At 39.0% G+C, this 26,828-nt stretch overlaps 2 pseudogenes; one reads left to right on the top strand and one right to left on the bottom strand.

The window, feature by feature from the left end:
* Positions 1-1,368: 1,368 nt before the first annotated feature.
* On the bottom strand, positions 1,369-21,211 carry LOC113054263 (trichohyalin-like; annotated as a pseudogene).
* A 3,079-nt stretch (positions 21,212-24,290) lies between these two features.
* LOC113055174 (tripartite motif-containing protein 35-like) overlaps positions 24,291-26,828 on the top strand; it is a 28,182-nt pseudogene continuing 25,644 nt past the window's right edge.

Raw genomic sequence — 26,828 nt, 5'->3', positions numbered from 1 at the left:
CACTCTAAAAAGATAAACACACAGACGCGAATAAACGCAACTTCCATTTCTCTCTCTCTCTCTCTCTCGATTAGATTTATGTGTCTTTTTGTTCGCTGTAGCAGCCATGTTGCCGTGATAATTCATACCCCTTCTTTTGAAGTGTGGTCCCGAAAAATCTTCGTTTGAAGGGCTATCTGGCCCTTACCCTTACCCCTGCCCCTCCAACTAGGGATGCACCGATCATGATTATTTTTTTTTTTAAGCTAAAAACAAGAAAGAAGGAAAGTGTGCATAAACAAGATATTTAGTATTTAATACGCCAAACTTGCTTTTGGCTATTGAAAAGAATAAATGTAACCATCTGAAATTAATAGCAGTAACTGCACAGTAAATAGCCTACATTCAATACAAAAAATAGATGGTACAGCATTTAGGTTTTTTATTTTAAATTGGGTTAAAACTACAAAGACCTGGCCTTAAATAAAAGATTAACTGTAACCATGTGAAATTAAAGACAATAACTGCATTCTACAATCCAAACACCACAATCAACACACATTCAATAAGATGTTTCTTAAATCAGCATTCAGTATTTTAGTTTTTAAATTTTGTTTTAAATTTAAAAAAAGATCTTTACCAGTGAGACTAAATAAAAGTATGCTATATAAATACATTTTCCAAAATGTTAAAATCAAATAATGTTGGTGCAAATAAATCAAAGATGCATATTGTTTCATTCATCCCAAAAAAAAAAAAAAAAGAAAAATATATATATATATATATATATATATATAGGGTAATGATTCACATCTATATTTTTTTTTTTACTTGAGCCAATGAAAAATAAATAACTTATTGTCTCAAGTAAAAAAAAAAAATAGATGTGAATCATTACCCTAAAATGTTTTAATTGGATTAATTTTAAGGTAAACTAAAATAATCATCCTAATGCAGAATTGACGTTTATTTTTGGCTTTTCAAACGTGTATGCAAGTTGTAATAAAAAAAGTTTAGTCCGTTTCGTTTCTCATCCAACACGTGAGAAGTTGAGCTGAACATCTCTTCACGGTCTACTCGTGTTCAGGGCGTGGACCAGTACAGATATGCTCGCACAGCTTCAGTGCGCAGGAAAGGCTCTTATTTGTGCGGCAGTACACCAACGGCTGATCGCTTCCTGCTATCTGTGCCTCAGACATGAAACTCTGCATTTCCAGAACTGATCGGCTGCCTGTGTCCTGCGCACAGATTTCGAAATACTCTTCCACACAAATGACATAGCAAACGATTACAACAAAAAATTGCAGATCGTGTATTTTAAGCAAAAACCGTCCGGTTCCGATTTATGGCCGGTCAACCGGTGCATCCCTACCTCCAACCAAAAGAGAATTGAGACCCCCCTACCCCTTCACCCTTCACCTATGATGAAACTCCCTCTACTGACCTAAAAGAGCACACTCACTGACATTACCGAGGACCATTCTCACATCTCTCACTACATCGATATCAGAGTGTCTGATGAACATATTATTCCCTCAACAAATCAAACTTTTTCTTCAGTGTTTCTTAATCATTTGTTTTGTTTTGAAGGCAAGTTCTTCGCTCTTTTCAAATAGGGTGTTTTCATGTTGTGTTCTCTGAGCATCTACTTCTTTGGATCTTGCTGCTTAAGAATTTCATTTAAAACCCTCTTTGTCTCTCTCACAATGTTTCCCGAAGCTCTTTGATTTTAAGCTCAAATAATTTTTCCATCGAACCAGTTTCAACATCAAAGAATTTTTGACATTGGTTTTTCCTCTTCTTCATTTGTCTTCTTCGGTTCTCTTTGAAGATCATATTCCACATCTTCATATATTGCTTCATTTTCTGTTTTCTTGTGTAGTTTGTTCTCAGTTTCCAGAATGGATGTAACCTTTTGGGATTGAAACAAACACAAATCAGTCAGTAAGCAATTATCTAGAAAGGCCTTGAGACCTTCACTGTCTGAGTTTGGTAGTGCTAACACTAACCCATACTGGAACAAAAGCAACTTGAACACTCACCTGCAGTGAAGCTTCAGTTTCTGAGCAAATCTCCACCTCTCTTTCACATTTCTCTCTACACTCCACTTGTCTTCTCTTCAGTTCATCTTCTTGTTGTTCTTCATGGAGTTTCTCTTCTTTCAGTCTCTTCTCAATTTGCTCTAGTTGTTCTCGTCTCTCTCTTTCCGTTCTCTCTGTCTCGCTGATTTCTCCTTCCGTTTCACTCTTGAGTCTCTGATACTGATCATAGGAAATCTGTTTTTCTCTCTCTCTACAGTTTTCATCTTCTATTATCACCATCTCCACTTTATATAGTTCTTCTTTCTCGCAGAATGTCTCTTCTTTTTTCTTGCTCTCTTTCTCTTCTCTCAGCAGAATTATTTGTGTGTCATAAACGGTCTGAATATTTTCTTTTTCTTCCTTCACACTCTCTTTTTCTTGCCTTATTTCCACCATTTCTTTTTGAAATGTCTCTTGTCCTGTTTTTGTATTATCTCTTATCTCGTTCTCATTTTCCCTTTTCTCTTCAACTTCTCTTTTATATCTTACTTCTCTGTCTATGAGATCCCTTTTTAATTGTCCTTCTCTTTCAACATATTTAGCTTCTCTTCTCTTTCTCTCTTTTTCTTGATTCTGTTTTGCTTCCTCTATCATCATCTTCATGGCCTCTCTCTCTTCTTTTAGTTTTCTCATCATTTCTTCTTTTTCTCTGTTCATTTGCTCCACTCTCTCCATCAGGATCTTCATGTTGTTTTCTTGTGTTTCATGTTTAGAATGAAGATCTTCTTTCTCTGTTTCCATTCTCTCTCTCTTTCTAGTCTCAGTCTCTGATTAAATTCATCCCACATTCTCTGTTCTCTCTCTCTCTGTTTCTCATCTTCTTCTCTTCTCATCTTTTCTTCATTTTGTTTCTGTCTCTCCCATTCCTCTTGTTCTTTCTTCATGGTTTCATAGATCTCCCTCTCTTTCTCCTCTTTCTCTTTTATTTGTGTTAGGTATTGTTCTTCCCTCTCATTAAACTCTTCTTCTCTTCTCTTTTTCTCTTTGTCTTGATTCTGTTTTGCTTCCTCTATCATCATCTTCATGGCCTCTCTCTCTTCCTCTAGTTTTCTCATCATTTCTTCTCTTTCTCTGTTCATTTGCTCCACTCTCTCTATTAAGATCTTCATGCTGTTTTCTTGTGCTTCATGTTTAGAATGAAGATCTTCTTTCTCTGTTTCCATTATCTCTCTTTCTAGTGTCAGTCTCTGATTAAATTCATCCCACATTCTCTGTTCTCTCTCTCTTTGTTTCTCATCTTCTTCTCTTCTCATCTTTTCTTCATTTTGTTTCTGTCTCTCCCATTCCTCTTGTTCTTTCTTCATGATTTCATAGATCTCTCTCTCTTTCTCCTCTTTCTCTTTTATTTGTGTTAGGTATTGTTCTTCCCTCTCATTAAACTCTTCTTCTCTTCTTTTTATCTCTTCTTCATGATTCTGTCTAGCAGTCTCTAGTTTATTCATCAGTTTGTCTATTTCTGTGTCATAATTGATCTGAAGTTTTACTTTTTCTTTTTTTATTTCCTCTGTTTCTCGCACAATTTCCTGTATTTCATCTTTAAACATCTCTCTTTCTCGTCTCAGCTCATCTTGTATTTCTTTCTGACGTGCATCTTGTTCTGTTATTTCTCTTTTGAGTTCCTCTTCTCTTCTATTGCTCTCTTTGTTATGATTTTTTCTTTCTTCTTCCATCATCACTTTCATGGTCTCTTTCTCTTCCTCTAGTTTTCTCATCATTTCTTCTTTTTCTCTGTTCATTTGCTCCACTCTCTCCATTCAGGATCTTCATGTTGTTTTCTTGTGCTTCATGTTTAGAATGAAGATCTTCTTTCTCTGTTTCCATTCTCTCTCTTTCTAGTCTCAGTCTCTGATTAAATTCATCCCACATTCTCTGTTCTCTCTCTCTTTGTTTCTCATCTTCTTCTCTTCTCATCTTTTCTTCATTTTGTTTCTGTCTCTCCCATTCCTCTTGTTCTTTCTTCATGGTGTCATAGATCTCTCTCTCTTTCTCCTCTTTATCTTTTATTTGTGTTAGGTATTGTTCTGCCATCTCATTAAACTCTTCTTCTCTTCTCTTTCTCTCTTCTTCATGATTATGTCTGTCAGTCTCTAGCCTATTCATCAGTTTTTCTATTTCTGTGTCATAGTTGATCTGAAGTTCTTCTTTTTCTGTTTTTATTTTCTCTGTTTCTTGCTTCACTTCTTTGATTTCGTCTATGAATTTCTCTTGTTTTCGTCTCAACTCGTCTTGTATTTCTCTCTGGTGTACCTCTTGTTCCTCTTCTCTCCTCTTTATTTCTTTGTCATAATTTTGTATTTGTTCCTCCATCATAATCTGCATTCTTTCTTTCTCTTCTTCGTGTTTCTTCACCAGTTCTTTTTTTTCAGTTTTCAGATGCTTCACTCTCTCCATGAGGAACTTCATTTTTTTTTCTTGTTTTTCTCTTTCCATCTTTCTGAACATCTTACATGTGTAGAAACTCCCACCGTTTGCTTCCACCATGGCGTCTATCTTCTCCAGCAGATCAGACACCTGTGTTCAGTCTTCAGTCTGATTATTATTGAACACATGGTATCTGTTTCCACACACTTCAATTAGATTCATCAAAGGAGATCCAGGATTTCCCAAATACTGTTCAATGGTTTTGTTCTTCAGTCCATCTCCTCTGGTGAAGAGCACCATGGTGTACATTAAAGAATTTTGACCAAACGTCTCTTGGATGATCTTCACTGATTTAGCTTCTTCTGGAGTGAATCGTCCCAGTGGTATCAGTAAGAAAAACACATGTGGTCCAGGTAGTACCATGGAGATGCAGTTTGTGATTTCTTTCTGGATCTCCTCATTAGTAAGTTCAGTATCAAACAGTCCTGGAGTGTCGATCACAGTAACATATCTGCCATTGATTTCAGCTCTTTCTTTTTGAGTCTCTTTAGTAATTGACTCATGAGAAGTTTCTGCTTTAAATGCATTCCTTCCTAAGATAGTGTTTCCTGTAGCACTCTTCCCTACTCCACTTTTTCCCACCAGCACAATCCTCAGATCATCTCGGTTCTCTTTTGAACCTGTAAATGAAGAAATCCATCAGCCTGAAATACTGTTTAAACATTATTATTTCATTAAAACATCACAGATAAAATTTGCAAATACTGCACACAAGCTCTTCCTGATTAGTGGTTGATCAAAATAAGGAGAGTGACAGGACAGAACAGAGACTGTTGCTCTTCTACCAAAGTATTTTATTTTATCAAAGGTGGCAGATTTGGTCCAAACTTGGGAGTCAGTTGGAACCAGGCATAGGCACTGATTTATGTTTCTGCTGGGGATTGCCCCACCCTCATAACACCCTCCTTATTATCTTGTGTCTTTCTGTGGGTACTTGGCCATTGGGATTGGCACCTATGCAGACAGGTTTTTGTAACAAAACTTGGTAGGAATCTAGCTCTCCAGGAGCAAGACTGAGTACCTTTCCTATTGTGTTTGGATAAAAAAATGCAAAAAAAAAAAAAACTAAGGATCCACTTAAGGTACTTCAAGGTTGTCATTAAGTATTTGCCTTTAATTTCTTAAGTGTTCTCTTAAGTTCTGGTTTAGTATGTGTTACAGCAATGTCCCTTAGTAAGCATTTCAACATAGAAGAATTAAGGGAACAAAAAAGCTTCAGTCGCCATGTGTTGGAGTTTACCCTGGTGAATGAAAGGGTCGCTTCCCTGTGCCATTGGGTCAGGGATAGGTCTCTCACTTTCATTTGTGCTTACGGGCTGAATGGCAGTGTAGAGTACCCGGCCTTCTTGGGGTCTCTGGGAGAGTGCTGGAAAGTGCTCCGACCGGGTCGTTCTACTGTTGGACTTCAACGCTCACATTGGAAGCAACAGTGATGGCCTCCAGCCGTATGTCTTGGACACTCTTGGACTAAAGAGAGGGGCGGAGCTGTCAACAGATCACCCTCTGGTGGTGAGTTGGATCCGGTGAGTGAGGAAGCTGGATAGACTAGGTGGACCCAAATGCATTGTCAGAGTCTGTTGGGAACGTTTGGCTGAGCCCCCTGTCAGAGAGATTTTTAACTCCCTCCTCCGGCAAAGCTTCGACCAGATTCCGACAGAAGCCGGAGACATTGAGTCCGAGTGGACCATTTTTCTCTGCCTCCATTGTAAATGTGGCCACTCTGAGCTGTGGCTGTAAGGTCTCTGGGTTCTGTCGACGCGGCAATCCCCAAACCTGGTGGTGGACACCGGAAGTAAGGGATGCTGTCAAGCTGAAGAAGGAGTCCTACCAGGCCGGGCTGGCTTGCGGGACTACTGAGGCAGCTAACAGGTACCGGCAGGCAGAGTGGGCTGCAGCTCAGGTGGTTGTGGAGGCAAAAACTCAGGTCGTGGAGGAGTTGGGTGAGGCCATGGAGAAAGACTATCGGTGGGTCTCGAAGAGATTCTGGCAAACCGAACGATGCCTCATGGAAGGAGAAGTAGTGCCCTGCCAACACAGTTTACAGTGGAGGTAGGCAGCTGTTGACCTCACCTGGGGATATCGTTGGACAGTGGAAGGAATACTTCGAGGATCTCCTCAACCCAACCGACATGCCATCCATTGAGGAAGCAGAGGCTGAAGAAGGTGGACTCGTCCATCACCCAAGCTAAAGTCACTGAGGTAGTTAAGAAGCTTCTTGGTGGCAAGGCACCAGGGGTGGATGAGATCTGCCCTGAGTACCTCAAGTCCCTGGATGTTATGGGGCTGTCTTGGCTGACATGACTCTGCAGCATCACGTGGCGGTTAGGGACAGTGCCTCTGGAATGGCAGACCGGGGTGGTGGTTCCTCTTTTCAAGAAGGCCTCAGGCTGTGTTCCAACTATAGGGGGATCACACTCCGCAGCCTTCCTGGGAAAGCCTATGCCAGAGTACCGGAGAGGAGGATTCGGCCGATAGTTGAACCTTGGATCCAGGAGGAACAATGTGGTTTTCGTCCCAGATGTGGAACACTGGACCAGTTTTATTCCCTCTCTGAGGTGCTGGAGGGTTCATGGGAGTTTGCCCAACCAATCCACACGTGTATTGTGGATTTTAGGGGTGTAACGGTACGCAAAAAACACGGTTCGGTACGTACCTCGGTTTTAAAGTCACGGTTCGGTTCATTTTCGGTACAGTAAGGGAAAGAAATGCAAACATTAAACTGCAGGTTGTTCATTACTATAAACTTTTAACAATTTGTTTACACTTTTAAAATACTTTTTAATAAAATATATATAAAATTAAAAAAGAATAAGAAAGAAAATACTGCTGCAAAGTCCTTCACTAAATAAAATACTCTCAGTCTCAAACCAATATCATATAATAAAATATAATGAAAAAATATAAATAAATAACTATGATTACAGTGCAGCATTACCAATCCCAGCTTGTAGGCCTGCTCATATTTAAAAAATATATATAACTTTTCCAAAGTGTAAAGTTTCAGCATCAACAGTTTCAGTTTTTAGACCTGATCAGATTTCGTTATTGCATTGGACCGATCGGAATTAAGAGCAAAGGTCTGTTTAAATGCCGACGGGAGCTGCGTTTGAATTACAATCTTTTTTTTTCCTAGTTGTAGTGATGTTCACACTAGCCTGATGCCTTTTGAAAACCTTAGGCTGGTGACACACTGGCATATTGCAATAGACTATGTTTGACAGGTGCAATATTTGAAAATCGATAATTATAAATTTATTTTTTAAATTACATTTATATCTGAATATATGTCAACCTATAGACTTTCAAACATCAAAGTGTCATGAATTAATATGTATTTGTGTACAAAATGACATATAAACATATTATCCTATTCTATTTTGCCTGGAAACACTTCCAACATGCTTGCATGTCGCATGAAAAATACACGCCACGCAGCTGAGACGCTTGCGCCACGCAGCCAATGTGTCACCGGCCTTAGAATCAGCTGCAGGGCGGGATTTGTGCTGAACGCGGAGACTTCCGCCATTTAATATGTTCGTTTGGAAACACGAAAATGAACCTATGTTCCGCATACAAAATATTGCATTCAGTCATTCGGTACACACGTGCACCGTACCGAAAGCCCTGTAGCGAAACGGTCCGGTTCGAATACACATACCGTTACACCCCTAGTGGATTTGGAGAAGGCATTCAATCATGTCCCTCGCGGTCTGCAGCTTCTGCAGTGATGCGGTCGATGTACCTGTCTGTTGTGGTGAAGAAGGAGCTGAGATGCAAGGCAAAGCTCTCGATTTACCAGTTGATCTACGTTCCTATTCTCACCTATGGTCATGAGATGTGGGTCATGACCGAAAGGACAAGATCCCGGATACAGGAGGCCGAAATGAGCTTTCTCTATAGGGTGGCTGGGTGCTCCCTTAAGGCCCATTCACACCAAGCACGATAACTATAAAGATTAGGATAAAGATAAAGTTCTAAATATCGTTCTCAATATTAAAGAATAGCGGAGTCCATACCGCAACTATAACGATAAAGGCACAGAGAAACGATATCGTTGTAGTCACTTTCAGAATGATTTTTTTTTTTCTGATCCAAAAATCCAATCAGAATCAATCCTGCTGTAATGAGCTCAAGAATTTAAAGCAGCAGACGCGTGTCCACTTAGAATACACGGACAATATTGTTTGCTGGTGTGGATGCTAATATCGTTATCTTTATAGTTATCTTTATAGTTATCATTCTTGATGTGAACGGGCCTTTAGAGATAGGGTGAGGAGCTCGGCCACTCAGGAGGAGCTCAGAGTAGAGCCGCTGCTCCTCCACATCGAGAGGAGCCCGCTGAGCTAGCTCAGGTATCTTTTCCGGATGCCTCCTGGACGACTTCCTGGGGAGGTATTCCGGGCATGTCCCACTGGGAGGAGATAAGATAGATATCCGGCCCCGGATAAGCGGAAGAAGATGGATGGATAGATGGAGAAACCACTTCCCCATTGCAGGGTTTTGCCAGAAACTATCGCAAAATGCTTAGTATAAACACGTAGGTAAGGATGACAGATGTTTGTTGCAGTATTCTTAAAGAAATTCCTTGCCTCAGGGATTTAAGTGCTCTCCTGTGGGTTAAGTCCTACCTCTCTGACAGATCATTCAGTGTGTCTTGGAGGGGTGATGTTTCAAAGTCACACCACCTTGTTACTGGGGTTCCTCAAGGCTCAGTACTTGGACCACTTCTCTTCTCCATCTACATGACATCTTTAGGATCTGTCATTCAGAAGCATGGCTTTTCTTATCACTGCTATGCTGATGACACCCAACTCTACTTCTCATTCCAGCCAGATGACCCGAAGGTAGCTGCTCGCATTTCAGCCTGTCTGAGTTTCTAGCTGGATGAATGACCATCACCTTCAGCTTAACCTTACAAAGACTGAACTCCTGGTGGTTCCAGCTAACCCATTGATTCATCACAACTTCTCTATATAGCTGGGCTCGTCAACCATAACTCCTTCGAGGACAGCCAGAAACCTAGGAGTTGTGATAAATCATCAGTTAAGCTTCACTGACCAAATTGCTACAATGACCCGGTCCTGCAGGTTTGCCTTATACAACATTAGGAAGATTAGACCCTTCCTGTCAGAGCAAGCAACCCAACTTCTTGTCCAAGCTCTTGTTCTCTCCAGACTGGACTATTGTAATGCTCTCCTGGCAGGCCTTCCTGCATGTACTGTCAAGCCTCTGTAAATGATCCAGAATGCCCTCCAGAAGTTTGCGCTCTGCAAGTGAACGATGCCTTGTGGTGCCATCCCAAAGAAATTCAAAGGCATTCTCACTCTCACGGACCTTTTCCTGGACTGTGCCCAGCTGGTGGAATGACCTCTCAATCTCAATTCGTCTTAATCTCAATGAGTCTTTACTCATTTTCAAGAAACATCTTAAGACTCATCTTTTTCGCCTGCACTTAACCTACTAACACCAGCACTTTTCCTTTTCTTGTCTTTTTCATTTAATAAAAAAAAAAAGATACCTTGTTATGCATTCTATACTAGAGTAACTGAGACTTGTCATGGCACTTGTATACTGTTGTTGTTCTCTTGTTGACCTGACTGCTTCTGTTGTTCTCATTTGTAAGTCGCTTTGGATAAAAGCGTCCGCTAAATGATTAAATGTAAATGTAAATTTAAGGAATATCTTTAAGTCAAACCAACCAGGTCTACATCTATAATATGGTAAGACTGTGGTATTATGCCCAGCTTAGCCTGTGTGTAATAAAATAATAGTACATCAGTTAATTTATTAATACATATTGTATAAGTTAACTATCCCAGTACATAAATCATTACAAAAATCATATTGTGTACTCACATCTTTCAAGGCTCTTTTGCTTCATTGTCAAATACTGTGAAGCTTCATATTCGGCACAAACCAGGTGATGTCCATCATTCATTTGCACAATGTCCTGAAATGTCTGCAGAAGATCATCAAAAGAGCTGCTTCTCTGAAGACTGAAGAGTCTGTTGAAGCATTTCTGAATAATTTTCTGTAGGATGTGATTGATTTCCATGGACTTTTGTGTGGTGATCACCATGGTGTGTTGAAAAACCTGCTCAGAGAAAGAGTGCAGCACCTTCTCCACAAACTCTTGATCTTCTGTTGAACACTGCTCATGTTTGAGGAGCAGCACGATCACATGAGGTCCTGGATCAGACAGATACACACACTCTCTCACTGTCTGTATGATCTGATGATCTGAGATGTTTTTCTGGAGCAGCTGAGGACTGTTGATGATGGTCACATGTCTGTCCTTCAATCTTCCTCCGACTCTTTCTACAACATCTGGGGGAGCTTCACTGTCAAATGCTGCTCGTCCTAATATAAAGTTTCCCACTCGACTGTTTTCTGACACGTTCTTCCCCAGCAGAATAATCCTCACTGCAAAGAGTGACATCAGAAATCATGATAAACTGCTCATAATTTCTAAACACTATTTATTTCATTATGTAAATATTTTTTAATCTATAGAAATACTCACTCCCAGGAGGTTCTTCTTTGCTCCATCTTCTCCTGGGAGCAGGATTGTGGGCAACAATTACTGTATGAAATAAAACTCTTAAATTACAACTGACCTTACATGAACCAATCGAAAATGCTGAGAAAACTGATTAAAAGTATAGTATATTTTTGTGATTGTGTTGTAACCCTGAGGAATTTTGCTAACTGTAACTTGTTAAGATGTTAGATTTTATGTATTCTATATTTCTCTTTCTGTTCACATTTGGTCAGCATCATTTGGAACTGTTGTGACTTTTTCATGTCTCAGAATCAGAATTCACTTTTATCCCTTAAATGCATATCTTGGGTCTTTAGCGACCCGGGACGTAATTCACTGCCCTCTTATTCCTTCATTTTTTTTTAAGTTAAACATCAACTTTTTTAGTATTCCTCAATCTATTCATTATAAACAAGTTATTCATATAACAAGAAAACAATTCTAAAAAAAAATATATATATATATATCTGATGTATCAATAATTAACTAATGTGTTTTAATGACTAAGGCCAACCAGCTGTTCTCCCTAGTAGATGGTTACTGTACAATGTCACAAAGTAGAAGTTAAAGTCTCACACGTGCAATATGACGTCTGAATGCCACTGCCATTCCATAAGTTCCGGATGCTTAAAGGGTTACTCCACCTCAAAATGAAAATTTTGGCATTAATCATTTACCTCCATGTCGTTCCAAACCCAAAGCTTCATTCGTCTTCGGAACACAATTTAAGATATTTTGGAAAAAAATAACTTTATTCAACAATTTGTCTCCTCTGTGTCTCTCTGCATCCCTATAGCGCCATTTTTGTGAATATGAGCTGAATGCAGGCAGCGTACGCTCTTCTGTGTCGGACATGCCACATGGAAGCACTGTTTTCTTTCAGATCAAATCGTAAATACACATACAAAACGTATCCTTATGGCGCAAATGGAATAATTTAGTTATTTTTTGTGTTCTTCACATACAAAAAGTATTCTAGACGCTTCATAATGTTACGGTTGATCCACTGATGGCAGATCAACTATTCTGAAAATGCTTTTCAAACTTTTCTGGACCTGGACACTGTTATTTACTTGGCAGTCTATGAAACAGTCACAAGCCTCCCTGTTTTCATCCAACATATCTTAAATTGTGTTCCAAAGACAAACAAAAGTTTTACTGGTTTGGAAAGACTTTGGCATAAGTGATTAATCACAAAAAAAAAATTGGGGGGTTGGAGTTTCCTTTTAAAGTCCCTGCCACATTCATATACTAAACATTAAAGAAGGGGCTGAGTCCGGAATGAAAACCAGGAACTTTACTGCTCCATTTCTGATGGAAGCAGTATCACTAGATAATCAGCCACTTGTTGATTGCGCTCGTGGGGCATTGCGAAATCATCCCGGAGATGAAGAACCAACAAGGGCTTTGTGCTTGGACTACATTACACCCACAAAATGGAAGATATTCTGCAGAAGGCAGCCAAGATGCAGCAAGTTTCTTTTGAGGGGCAAATAATCAACATCATCTTGGATTACGCTCCACCAGTTGTAAAATGCCCCGCGCTTTTCAAACGAGAAAGGGAATTCCTGAAAGACAAACCTGGTGTCAAGTATGGTCTGAAGATTTCAGCAAAATTAAGGGAACATTATTTCCCGGACGCAGTAAAACTGCTTCGGGTCAGGGTGACTGTTCAAAGGATGTCACGTACTGTAAATGAGATAAGTGCGAACAATATTTCACTTGTTGAGTGCAATTATTAATGTTTCGGTACGTGGGAAATTTTCTTTATCGCAACCCATTCTTTAGCTGTTCCTTTTCCTTTTTTTCTTTATGTATAATGCTACTCTGATATAATTCTGAAATCCTCTACTGTGGAGCTGTGTTGATTTTATGTTCGAAGGTCAACAAATAAGATGTTAGGTGTTTTCTACAGTAGTTAATTTCTTTGTTATCATTATTACTTTTCTGATACAATTTTTTTTACTTTCTACTTAGTCTACTTCATCTCGCGCCACTGGTTCTAGTTGTTGGTTAGATGATGGGGTTGTGACTTATATTGGTTGGTGGGTGGGGTGAGGGCCTGTTTGAGATACTTCAAAGCAGTAAAATGTTGGTGAAAAGAATATACATATAGCATTCCTTTTCCTATTTATTTTAGTCAATGTCTATGCTCCAAATTATGGTGACCCAGATTTTTTCAAGAAAGTGTTTTATCTTATTCCTATTATGTCTTAAGCTAATCTAATTGTAGAGGGGGACTTACAATTAAGTTGCTGCGTAATATCATAGTGCCTGCTGCACTCATGGTATGGCAGCAAAGTTCTTTGATTATTAACTCCGGAATGAGAGTATAGCTCCTAGCCATATCGGCCTAGAAAATCGCAACTTTTAATTTTCCATCAGTCTTAGTACACGATGTAACTACAGAAAAGTCAAGTTTTAAATAGGAAAAATATCGAAACTCTTTGGTCATTTTTGAGCAAGATGCAAACAGTCTAATTAGATTTAATTATCTATGTTAAGCTGCAGCTCAATGTGCTACCGGCAGACCTGGAGATCAGCTGAATGGATTCAAAAACAGTAAAACTCAAGTGTTTAACTCTAGGGAAGTAAACATTTTTTTGCCTATTTTCAAAAATAGTGGCGTGTTCCTTTAAGACGTTGTATAAAAGTCCTACAGCTCAGGTATTAACTAACAATACTTTGGCCCAATCCCAATTCTATTTTATACCCCTTCCACTACCCCTCCGCCTACCTCTTCCCCTTGTCTCTTGAAACAGAGTGACAAGGGGTAGGGGAGAAAATATTCCCCTAAGGATTGGGACACCACTACCATGATGTCACATGCCATCATTTGTCGTCTAGATCTTACAATACACACACATACTGGTGTGCTTTAGAGCATTTAATTATCTTTCTGTATTAATGATCTGCTTACTGACACACACATACATATCGGAAATAGCGCAGCTCACACATCCAGGAGAAAATAAACTTGTCAACGCTGCCCCACAAATTTTCTTAAATACAGTTTAAATACTGAATCGCAGCATTATATTTTCCAGCAGCCAGAGAATACATCGCTGTTTTTAAGCAAACTCACTCTGATAAACGCACAGACGCAAATACGTGCAACTTCCATTTCTCTTTCTCTCTCTCTTTCTCTCTCTCTTTTTCTCTCGATTAGGCAATATTTGAGAAAATGATTTAGCGATTTCTAATTATTGAGGTTATTAGCCCCCATCAATGTCTACAGCAGTTATCGCCCTGATCAGACATATGCTGTGCCACTATCATGCAATCTGTAATGATATGACGTTAGCAAATATTAGCGATTTTTTTGCAAAAATCTTAGTTTGAAGGGCTATCTGGTAGAGATCGACCGATATGGGTTTTTCTATAGCCGATGCCGATGTTTAGAGGTCAGGGTCAGCCGATGGCCGATATGTGCTGCCGATTTTTAGGGCCGATATCTTGGAGTTTTCCTCTTGATTTGCATGCTAAAATGTCACACTAATAATAAGTGGATGCACAACCTTTCTAAACTTATCATTTATTGAGCACTGACTTGAACCATCTCTCGAAACTTAATTTAGTGCACTGCACGGTATTAAAATAAAAAAAATTATCCAAAGTTAACCAAACAAATCAATAAACTGACCAAGTATTAAATATATAAAACAGGTAATATATATATATATATATATATATATATATATATATATATATATATATATATATATATAAGTCAATCATTTACATAAAAGTTTTAGAGCATTTACAGGGAGTGCAGAATTATTAGGCAAGTTGTATTTTTGAGGAATAATTTTATTATTGAACAACAACCATGTTCTCAATGATTCCAAAAACTCATTAATATCAAAGCTGAATATTTTTGGAAGTAGTTTTTAGTTTGTTTTTAGTTGTAGCTATTTTAGGAGGATATCTGTGTGTGCAGGTGACTATTACTGTGCATAATTATTAGGCAACTTAACAAAAAACAAATATATACCCATTTCAATTATTTATTTTCAGCAGTGAAACCAATGTAACATCTCAACATTCACAAATATACATTTCTGACATTCTAAAACAAAACAAAAACAAATCAGTGACCAATATAGCCACCTTTCTTTGCAAGGACACTCAAAAGCCTGCCATCCATGGATTCTGTCAGTGTTTTGATCTGTTCACCATCAACATTGCGTGCAGCAGCAACCACAGCCTCCCAGACACTGTTCAGAGAGGTGTACTGTTTTCCCTCCTTGTAAATCTCACATTTCATGATGGACCACAGGTTCTCTATGGGGTTCAGATCAGGTGAACAAGGAGGCCAAGTCATTAGTTTTTCTTCTTTTAGACCCTTTCTTGCCAGCCACGCTGTGGAGTACTTGGACGCGTGTGATGGAGCATTGTCCTGCATGAAAATCATGTTTTTCTTGAAGGATGCAGACTTCTTCCTGTACCACTGCTTGAAGAAGGTGTCTTCCAGAAACTGGCAGTAGGACTGGGAGTTGAGCTTGACTCCATCCTCAACCCGAAAAGGCCCCACAAGCTCATCTTTGATGATAGCAGCCCAAACCAGTACTCCACCTCCACCTTGCTGGTGTCTGAGTCGGACTGGAGCTCTCTGCCCTTTACCGATCCAGCCACGGGCCCATCAAGACTCACTCTCATTTCATCAGTCCATAAAACCTTAGAAAAATCAGTCTTGAGATATTTCTTTGCCCAGTCTTGACGTTTCAGCGTGTGTGTCTTGTCCAGTGGTGGTCGTTTTTCAGCCTTTCTTACCTTGTCTCTGAGTAACATGTCTCTGAGTATTGCACACCTTGTGCTTTTGGGCACTCCAGTGATGTTGCAGCTCTGAAATATGGCAAAACTGGTGGCAAGTGGCATCTTGGCAGCTGTACGCTTGACTTTTCTCAGTTCACGGGCAGTTATTTTGCGCCTTGGTTTTTCCACACGCTTCTTGCGACCCTGTTGGCTATTTTGAATGAAACGCTTGATTGTTCGATGATCACGCTTCAGAAGCTTGGCAATTTTAAGAGTGCTGCATCCCTCTACAAGATATCTCACTATTTTTGACTTTTCGGAGCCTGTCAAGTCCTTCTTTTGACCCATTTTGCCAAAGGAAAGGAAGTTGCCTAATAATTATGCACACCAGATATTGGGTGTTGATGTCATTAAACCACACCCATTCTCATTACTGAGATGCACATCACATAATATGCTTAATTGGTAGTAGGCTTTCGAGCCTATACAGCTTGGAGTAAGACAACATGCATAAAGAGGATGATGTGGTCAAAATACTCATTTGCCTAATAATTCTGCACACAGTGTACATTTATCAAGTAGAATTTTTAAAGTTTGTTGGAACATAAATGTAAACTTAAATATACATTTAAATAAATACAATTTTAGAAATAAAAATCATTTAAACTGAAAAATATAAAAACATAAATATATAAAAAATAAATAACAGTAGTGCTGCAAACACACTAGCAACCAGCAACATTTGTGTTTGGTATAAATGACACAGAACATCTAAAGTTCATTCTAATTTCAAACTTACATCGCAGTCTGTTCATTATTAAAATAAAGTCCAGTCAACCAAACATTTAAAAGGTTAGTTACACTGGTCAGTTTAAATACACCGTATACCGGTCCTCTCTGGTTTTATGCCAAGGACATTTTTGCTCATGTGAAGAGGATGATTTGTTCCGTCTAGTTTACATATATATATATATATATATATATATATATATATATATATATATATATATTATAGTTTAACATTCAGATACACTGCGAATATGGAAACCTTTAGATATGTGCAGAACGAGACGTGAGCAATAACCTCCAAATACATCTAGTCAAACTCGCGCTCGCTCGTCCTCGTATGGATGGGTTCATTTTTCAGATCAGCAAAAAAAAAAAAGAAAAAAGGCCAAGACAAATAAACATACGTTTTGTCTTTTTTTTTTTTTTAAATTAAATTATTAAATTAAAATATATGAAATTAACTTAGTGCACATGGCATAATATCTTCTTTTTAACATAATACCCCGACTTCTCATCTCTCAGTCTGCTGTGATGAAGTGAGCAGTTATCGTCACATAGCTCTCAATCCCCTGAGCGCAACAGGGGATGCTCGGGATAGTTCATCCACAACTTTTTTCTTCTCCTCTTCATAAAGATCTGGCACAATCTTTTTGCTCTAACCTCTTTCCTTCATCATTATATCTGACAGGGAAGCGCATTCAGCGGTCTCCTTGATGGGTAACAGTCAACAATGTAACATGATCTCCAACGTATGGCGCGCTCTCTTCATTTTATCAAATGATCATAATCACATTTATTCATTTTACAGTCCTGCTAGTAGCATTTTATTCAGACTAAAACCCCTTTAATTCGTGTGAGAAGGCTTTTTTCCAAGTGGCTTTTGCACATAATTAAGGTTATCACTTGATCGTTAATTTAAACGACGATCGATCATGGAAATTAATAAATGTTGACATCCCTAAATACAAATGAGTTGGATGGAAAACTGGTTATTGTCTGCATCAAACCATGCTTCCGAACAAATGCTATTCACCGTTCTGAGGAGCTCCAGGACAGCTGTCTCTCCGAGCGTGGTGCTGTCTGTGAGCGGGGCGGAGTAAGGGAGCCCTCAATCACGCTGCAGTGTTTGTGAGAGCTGCCAACTTCTCCACACCATTTACAGAGTGAAATTCTCTGACTACCTTTATCTCCCAGGTCTGTTGTTGAATCTTCCAAATGTTTTGGCTTGGGGTGCTTCACATGCAGTGGCAGCAGCAACACTTTCCACAGCGCCAATAACACGGGGCTGCCCGACGACGTGCCTGACTTTAAATCAGCGCTACTAAACACGGATATCGGCCGATGCCGATATATTAAAAAATGACAAATATCGGCCCGATATATCGGCCGAGCGATATATCGGTCGACCTCTACTATCTGGCCCTTCCCCTTACCCCTACCCCTCCAACCAAAAGAGAATCGAGACAACCCTACCCCTTCACGTGAACGCGCGAAACGGAGGGAAAGGGGAAGGGCTAAGGGGTAGAATTGGGATTGGGCCTTTGTGTGGTCCCGTTAATCCCCCTTCTCCTCTCTTATTTGCGCTGACAGTAGAGCCCCTTGCTCAATACATTTGTTATGTACAATTTAAATAGTCAATAAAATATATTTATATGCAGATGATATCCTGCTATATATTACTAAACCCCATGTAAATCTGCCGGTTATTCTGGAAACTATTAATGTCGTTGGGAGGTTTTCGGGGTTTCTTCTATTGCTACTCATTCCGGTCTCAACCTCATGGCACTGATTGAGACTTGGATCAAACCTGAAGACACTGCCACTCCCGCAGCCCTCTCCACTAATTTCACTTGTTCCCACACGTACCACTCGTACCACTGGGAGGGGTGTAGGTCTCCTTATATCAAAAGAATGGAAATTTGATCTTAAGCCATCACCTACAGGTAATTGTTCATTTTAATCCCATGCCATTACTGTAACCCACCCTGTTAAAATACAATTTGTAGTCATTTATCGTCCTCCAGATCAATTGGGAAACTTCTTGGAGGAGTTGGATGTGCTGCTATCAAACTTTCCTGAAGATGGTACTCCTCTGGTACTGCTTGGTGACTTCAACATCCACCTAGATAAACCCCAGGCTGCTGACTTCAAAACTCTGCTCACCTCATTTGATCTCAAGCGAGTGTCTACTACAGCGATTCACAAATCAGGCAACCAACTGGACCTCATCTACACACGCTGTTGCTCTGTGGAAAACTCTTCAGTTGCTCTACTGCACACCTCAGACCACTTCCTCATTACTGCTAACCTAGCACTTAATCCTGAAGCGGCACACACTCCAACGCAGGTCACCTTTCGACGAAACCTACGCTCACTCTCTCCATCTCGCCTATGTTCTGTGGTTTCATCCTCGCTTCTTGCACTCTCTCAGTTTTCAACTCTGAACATGAACAGCACTACGGACACTCTTTGCTCCACTTTAACATTTTGCTTGGACAACTTTTGCACGCACCGCCCCATCTGCCCCCTGGCTGTCCAAGGTTCTCCGTGAACATCGCTCTAAACTCTGGGCTGCAGAGAGGAAATGGCAGAAATCAAGAAACTCTACCAACCTCAGTGTGTATCAGTCTCTCCTCTCTTCCTTCTCTGCAAATGTCTTCACGGCTAAAACATCCTACTACCACAACAAAATTAACAGCTGTTGTGATGCTCGGACACTCTTCAAGACTTTCTCTTCTTTTCTTAATCCACCTCCACCACCACCTCCATGGACTCTTACAGCGGACGACTTTGCAGTTTTCTTCACAAATAAGACAAGAACCATCAGTGATCAGTTCTCCACACCGCAGACTGAGGACAACTTCACAATGACCAATGCACACTCTTTCTCCTCCTTCTCCCCACTCTCAGAGATGGACATTTCCAAACTGCTCCTGTCCAATCATCCTACTACTTGTCCACTTGATCCAATCTCCACTCACCTCCTTCAAGCGATCTCTTCTTCAGTCATACCTTCGCTTACTCATGTTATCAACTCCTCTCTTCACTCTGGAACATTTCCCTCAGCATTCAAGCAGGCTCGGGTAAGCCCGCTGCTCAAGAAACCATCTCTAAATCCAGTGCTTCTTGAAAACTACAGACCGGTATCCCTTCTTCCATACATTGCAAAGACACTTGAGCGAGCTGTGTTTAACCAGCTTTCTATGTTCCTTGTACAGAACAACCTCCTGGACAGCAACCAATCTGGCTTCAAAAGTGGCCACTCAACTGAGACTGCTCTGCTCTCAGTTACTGAATCCCTGCGACTAGCAAGAGCAGCTTCAAAATCCTCAGTACTAATCTTACTGGACCTGTCTGCTGCTTTTGACACAGTTAACCACCAGATTCTCCTGTCCAGCCTCAGAAAGATGGGCATCCTGGAACCACACTCCTCGATTCATCGAGTGCAGACTTGAGAGAATCGAGCCGTTAGAAATCCCATAAGACGCTGTGGGCAGGCGGCCGGTGTACGGAAGCCTGCAAGCTTTAAACTCACTCTTGCAAATGATTGACGGTACTTGGAAGTAAACATTTATAATTTTGCTTTACTTAAAGTTATAAGACCTGAAAAGAGTGCAGTATTTTTATTGGCATATTAAAATGAAATTTTTAAGTTTACTGTTGCAGCAGTTAGAGATCCATTTGTGTTGGTTATCTAGTTCTGGGTCACTAAAGACCCGAATATGTAATAGTGATTGGCGAAACATCCACGCATTTAAGGGTTTGATCAAGTTGCACTTAAAAGCATTGTAAATGCTAGAACATTCCTGCATCTCACTCAATCCTATTCCATTATCATTTATAGCACAATTGTTTATACACTTATTTATTTGCCAATTTGTACATTTTTTTTATTATTTTTATTTTTTCTGTGTGTTGTTGTCTCTGTGTACTGGAAGCTTATGTCACTAAAACAAATTCCTTGTATGCGTAAGCATACTTGGCAATAAAGCTCTTTCTGATTCTGATTTCTGATTCTGAAATGGACGTTTGAATTCTATAGACAGAATTAAATGGAAATTTTGATTTGTTTGTGAATCTCATCACCTCTGTCCTCTCTGCTGGACATGTTTCTTTAGCCTTCAGATGATCATCTTTTCTGACTCGTTATGTCTTTGTTCATTGTCCTGCAATAGATTCAACATAGACTGTGTTTATCTCAGCAGTCTGCTCTGTCTTTTTGAAGTCACTTTAGATAAAAGCATGAGGAGTGACACACCTTACCAGTGTAAAATATGTTTTGTCACACATTAATAAAAATAAATTTGACATACATAAATTAAATACAGTTTGTGATGTTAATACTTCAGTTGTGTTGTGATAGAAATAAACAGTAAATATCTATTCTTCTTAACACGCTTCTTAAAATAGTATGTTCTGCGCCAAAAGAGATAAGTAAAACTCACTTTTACTGCAGCTCATATATTCTTGATTAAAACCATCATTCATTGTTTCATCTCACCTTTATAATTATTGTAACAAATGTGAATACAATACTTATAACAAAATGTGATACCTGTATGTCGAGGTTTCATCATGCTTAGATGTTTCTTTCCTTTTTGCCTGTACGAAAACAAGAGATCTAATTGTGTCAGTTCAGTCGGTCAATATCCAAAGGTTGGAAACTTTTACCTGTCTCTGAAGATAAAAGTTCAAGATACATTTCCTGTTGGAATGAAGCATAATGAGTACAACCTCAACAGCAGCTGACCATAAACATGTTAGATATTTTCTGTGTTTTAATAATTTGACTTGGTCTTACTGGGGGTTTTGTTCAGGGGTTCAGCTGGACATGTTTTGGCTAATAAAATCTGAGAGGGTCTCTCTTCCCTAGTATGAAGAAATATGTATATATTAAAAGGGTCCATGTGAAAAAAGTTAGAAATGGTTAGAGAATCAGACTTGTTACCCAAACTAGGTTCTATTCTCTGTACTGGCAGTAATTGTAGGTGGGGAAATGAATATACAGTGCTCTTTTCCACCCTCGAGCCCATAACTGAGGTGGCCTTGAGTTAGACACCGTACTCCCACAAAACCCCTCACGAAAAGCACTCATAAGAAATTAAAAAGTGACATTACACAAGTAGCTCTCTCTTACATAATTTGTCAAATAAAAAATCAGCTACAATGCACAATACACATAAATGGAGTGACACAAATGCAAACACACATAAACACACTTCTACACACATAGAATAACATTGGATTTGACTGTGATTTTTGTAGTTGCAAAAAAGTATACTTCAGTCAAATAAAAAAAAAAAAACTTTGACCAAGTCATTTGTATTATTATAATAATGATTTTATAATATCTAAATAAAAGATCTTGAGAATTTATCTATTACTATGTGGAAATGTTATAATGATTTGTAAGATCGGAGATCTTACACAGACACACACACACTCACACACACACACACACGGGAAATGATGCATGGGGAAATATTTACAGATTTTAGCATTATGTGTGAATAACCAAAGCAGCTGTTGATTGTTTCTCATCAGCTCCTGTGATTCTGGATCCAAACACGGCTCATCCACGTCTCCTCCTGTCGGAAGATCTGAAATGTGAAATACAGTAAGAACCAACCCCTTCCTGATAATCCAGAGAGATTTGATGAGTGTTACTGTGTCCTGGGTTCAGAGGGGTTTAACTCAGGAACACACTGCTGGGATGTGGAGGTTAAAGAGAGTCCATCCTGGGGTCTTGGTATAACTACAGCATCAAACCAGAGGAAGGGACGGGATTTCTTCAATTCAATTCAGGTTTATTTGTATAGCACTTTTTACAATACAAATCGTTACAAAGCAACTTTACAGAAAATTACGTTTTCACAATATTTAGTAGTAGCTTATAAATTGTGACTGTCAGTTTGTGCATGTATGACAGGATTTTTTTAGAAAAATTAATACAAGACGTAGTCAGCCAGATGATTAACATTATTAACAGTAATTATTATATGATGCAGCCACACTTGTAGCAATATTTATTAGTTCTGTTGTTGATTCAGGGTTAGCATCATCTGGGGTACTCTGAGGGTCAGCATCATCTCTTCTCAGGTGTTCTGGATCCAGACTGGAGCTTGTGTAAATCCTAGTTACCCTGGGATGTAAAATCCCAGCAGGAACATAGAAAAAATAGAGACATCATTAGCATAGCAGCTGTTCCAACAAAGTAAAATGAATTAGTTTAACCCAAGCTAAAGAGTAAGAATGCGCATTTTGATGAGATGCAACTACACTCACAATTTAAGAGATACATTATTCGAATGCTTGGCGAAAGAGATGTGTTTTTAATCTAGATTTAAACAGAGAGAGTGTGTCTGAACCCCGAACATTATCAGGAAGGTTAATCCAGAGTTTGGGAGCCAAATGTGAAAAAGCTCTACCTCCTTCAGTGGACTTTGCTATCCTAGGAACGACCAAAAGTCCAGCGTTTTGTGACCTTAGGGTGCGTGATGGGTTGTAGCGTGGTAGAAGGCTAGTTAGGTACGCTGGAGCTAAACCATTTAGGGCCTTATAGGTAAGTTATGATAATTTGTAACTGATACGGAACTTAATAGGTAGCCAGTGCAGAGACTTTAAAATTGGGGTAATATGATCATATTTTCTTGACCTCGTAAGGACTCTAGCTGCTGCATTTTGGACTACCTGTAGCTTGTTTATTGACGAAGCAGGACAACCACCTAGAAGTGCATTACAATAGTCCAGTCTAGAGGTCATGAATGCATGAACTAGCTTTTCTGCATCAGAAACAGATAACATGTTTCGTAGCTTGGCAATGTTTCTAAGATGGAAGAATGCAGTTTTTGTAACATTGAAAATATGATTTTCAGAAGACAATTTGCTGGCTAATATAACACCCAGATTTCTGACTGTAGAGGAAGTAACAGTACATCCGTCTAGTTGCAGATTGTAATCTACAAGATTCTGTGTAGTGTTTTTTGGTCCAATAATTAATATCTCTGTCTCTTAGATAATTTAGAAGTTGAATCTGGTCTCGTTGAGATATATATCTGAGTATCATCAGCATAACAGTGGAAGCTAATTCCGTTCCGTATTTTCTTTAACAATGATGTCTGGAGTGTGACATTTGAACAGTTTAAACTGGATCTTGAGTGGATGTGAGTAAATCTGAACTATGACAGAGGAACAGTGAACATTCTTGCCATTCTTCTGGTGTGAGTGGTTTGCCCATCTTAGTATCTAACTATTCGATAGACAGTAAACTGCTGTCTTAATCTAGTCTGAAATTAAAACCCTTATATAGTTACAGCATTAGGTCAGAGCTCAGTTTATCTTGTGATGCCATCACTTTAGATGGTTTCTGTCAGGAGTCTTGACACTTGGGTTGAAGCTCTTTTTAGAAACTTCTGGCAAGGTGGATGGTTGAACTCTTTATTCTGGTAACAAAAATAGAGATTTTCAAATATAATTACTGTATAAATATATGTCATGTATCCATACTAAATTATTTTAACAGAAGATGTTCGATGACAAATCTTCTTTAATATTTTAAATCACTATCCAGGGTCAAGTAAGGCAGACAAAGAGTTAACAAACATGTGACCCAAACAAGCAGTATGATAAAGAAGCAGAAACTCCACCCTCTTACAGCACTTACCAGGAAGTGACTGTCAGGAAGTGAAAGTAAAGTTCAGATCACTGGAGCTCAAAGAGAGAAAATGGATTCACTGTCTGCAGATGATTTTTCTTGTCCCGTGTGTATTGAAATCTTCAAGGATCCTGTTGTTTTATCATGTAGTCACAGTGTCTGTAAAGAGTGTCTTCAACAGTCCTGGAGAACTAAAGAAACTCAGGAGTGTCCTGTCTGCAGGAGAAGATCCTCAAGAGATGATCCTCCATGTAATCGTGTTTTAAAAAACTTGTGTGAGTCGCTCCTGAAGGAAAAGAAAGAGAGGCATTCATCAGAGTCTGAGGAGCTCTGCAGTTTACACAGTGAGAAACTCAAGCTCTTCTGTCTGGAGGACAAACAGCCGGTGTGTTTAGTGTGCTTTACTTCACAACAACATGACAATCATAAAGTCAGACCCATCAATGAAGTTGTGTCATCATATAAGGCGAGTCAGATTTATTTCTGAGCTAAATTTCTCAGTACCATTTTGCTTATATACAGTATATTGCATGGACATATTACATAAGTCTGAAGTGTTATATTGATTTTCAATTTAAATTCCAGGAGGAGCTCAATACAGCACAGAAGTCTTTACAAGAGAAACTTGAACATGGAGAAACAATGAAAGGACAGTTTGAAGAAACAGTTCAACACATCAAGGTGAGCACTGATTCTTGACATTTCCAAATGTGACCTTTTTGACTGGAAGACAGAAACTTTGAATGCACATATTTTAATTAAAATAAATGATACCACGGGGCCGTTGAATGCTTGAATCTGATTGGCTGCCAAACGTTCTGAGGCGTGCAATTATTTTCTTGGAAACGTACGGCGAACGTAGTTCCAGGCAGCTCTCTTGACCGCATTAGCAAAATTAGCAAATTAGCTAATTAGCCATATCACTTCGCATAGTTAACAGTAATAACGGTCACACAGTTTGCACAAAAAGGTGTTGTCAGCGTTGCCCTAGCGATTTTATCAGTTAGTCTATATAGTGTAGCAACTTAAAGGCTACTCATGACATTTCTCACTTAGCGAGGAGACATCGCTGTTTAGAGACGCAAAGAGGTAAGTTAGCCTAATTCACACAACTTCTCTGTCTCTCTCGCTCTCGTTCTAATAATTTAATTAATAACTGCATTAGAATGCTTTTTAACATTTATGTTTTGGAACTAGCACAAGAGCCATTGGATGAGATGCTGAAGAAATAGTCCTACTCACATTAGCCATTTAAAAGGTTTGTTCACCCAGATAGCCAAATTATGTAATTAATAATTACCCTCATATTGTTTCAAACCCGTAAAACCTCAGTTCATCTTCTGAACACAGTTTAAGATATTTTAGATTTAGTCCGAGAGCTCTCAGTTTCTCCATTGAAGCTGTGTGTACGGTATACTGTCCATGTCCAGAAAGGTAAGAAAAACATCATCAAAGTAGTCCATGTGACATCAGAGGGTCAATTATAATAATTTGAAGCATCGAAAATACATTTTGGTCCAAAAATAGCAAAAACGACAACTTTATTCAGCATTGTCTTCTCTAACGTGTCTGTGTGAGAGAGAGTTCAAATCAAAGCAGCTGGATATCCGGTTCGTGAACGAATCATTCAGTTCACCAAATCGAACTGAATCGTTTTAAACGGTTCACATCTCTAATACACATTAATCCACCAATGACTTAAGCTGTTAACTTGTTTAATGTGGCTGACACTCCCTCTGAGTTCAAACAAACCAATATCCCAGAGTAATTCATTTACTCAAACAGTATCTGACTGAACTGCTGTGAAGAGAGAACTGAAGATGAACACTGAGCCAAGCCAGATAACAAACAAAACATTGACTCATTCACGAGTCATATTTGCATAATGGCAGTGCAAGGGCCAAATATAACCACTTGCGTAAACAAAGTTTCTGCAGTTGGTTGCTAGTTGGCAGGACTGTGCACAAGCAGGAATAATTTATTTGCTAGTAGCGACCAACATTCACTGTCATCATTTAAGAGCATGTATATATATGATCATATTTATAAACTGTACTGACAATATGCATCTGAGAAAAACATGAGCAAAAAGATAAGATGTTTAAAATAATGTTGCTAATTTGGTGAAAATATCTTAACGTATGTCTAGATATCTAGATGTCAAAGATCACTTTCCAGAGACACACAACTAGATCAATTAATTTCAAAACAACTTTGACTGACTAAATCTCACAAAGAGTGACGTTATTCATTAAAAGTGCTGAGATTAGATTTTTTGCCATATTTGGTCGAGAGAAAAATTAAGGTGGGGGGTCAACTTTCTCCAGGGTGACATCTTAAACCATCAAAGATAAAAATGTATTTATCTAACCTTCATCAAGTAGTGATGTATATATGCACCCTGCTGTGTACAATGTGTATTTGTACCTGCAGACACTGAACATCTTCTGCTACAGTGTTAGTAAAGTTAAAGTAGTAGTTAACTAACCCACATTTACTCACTCGGTCTACATGCTGCTTCAGAATCCGTTACGTCTTTGAGATAATTGAAGTGAATGTGATTTGATTTCAGTCTCAAGCTGATCAAACAGAGCGTCAGATTAGACAG

This window comes from Carassius auratus, chromosome 3 (genome assembly GCF_003368295.1).
Source record: "Carassius auratus strain Wakin chromosome 3, ASM336829v1, whole genome shotgun sequence".
Classification (NCBI taxonomy): domain Eukaryota; kingdom Metazoa; phylum Chordata; class Actinopteri; order Cypriniformes; family Cyprinidae; genus Carassius; species Carassius auratus.
This window is presented reverse-complemented; position numbering and strand designations above follow the sequence as displayed.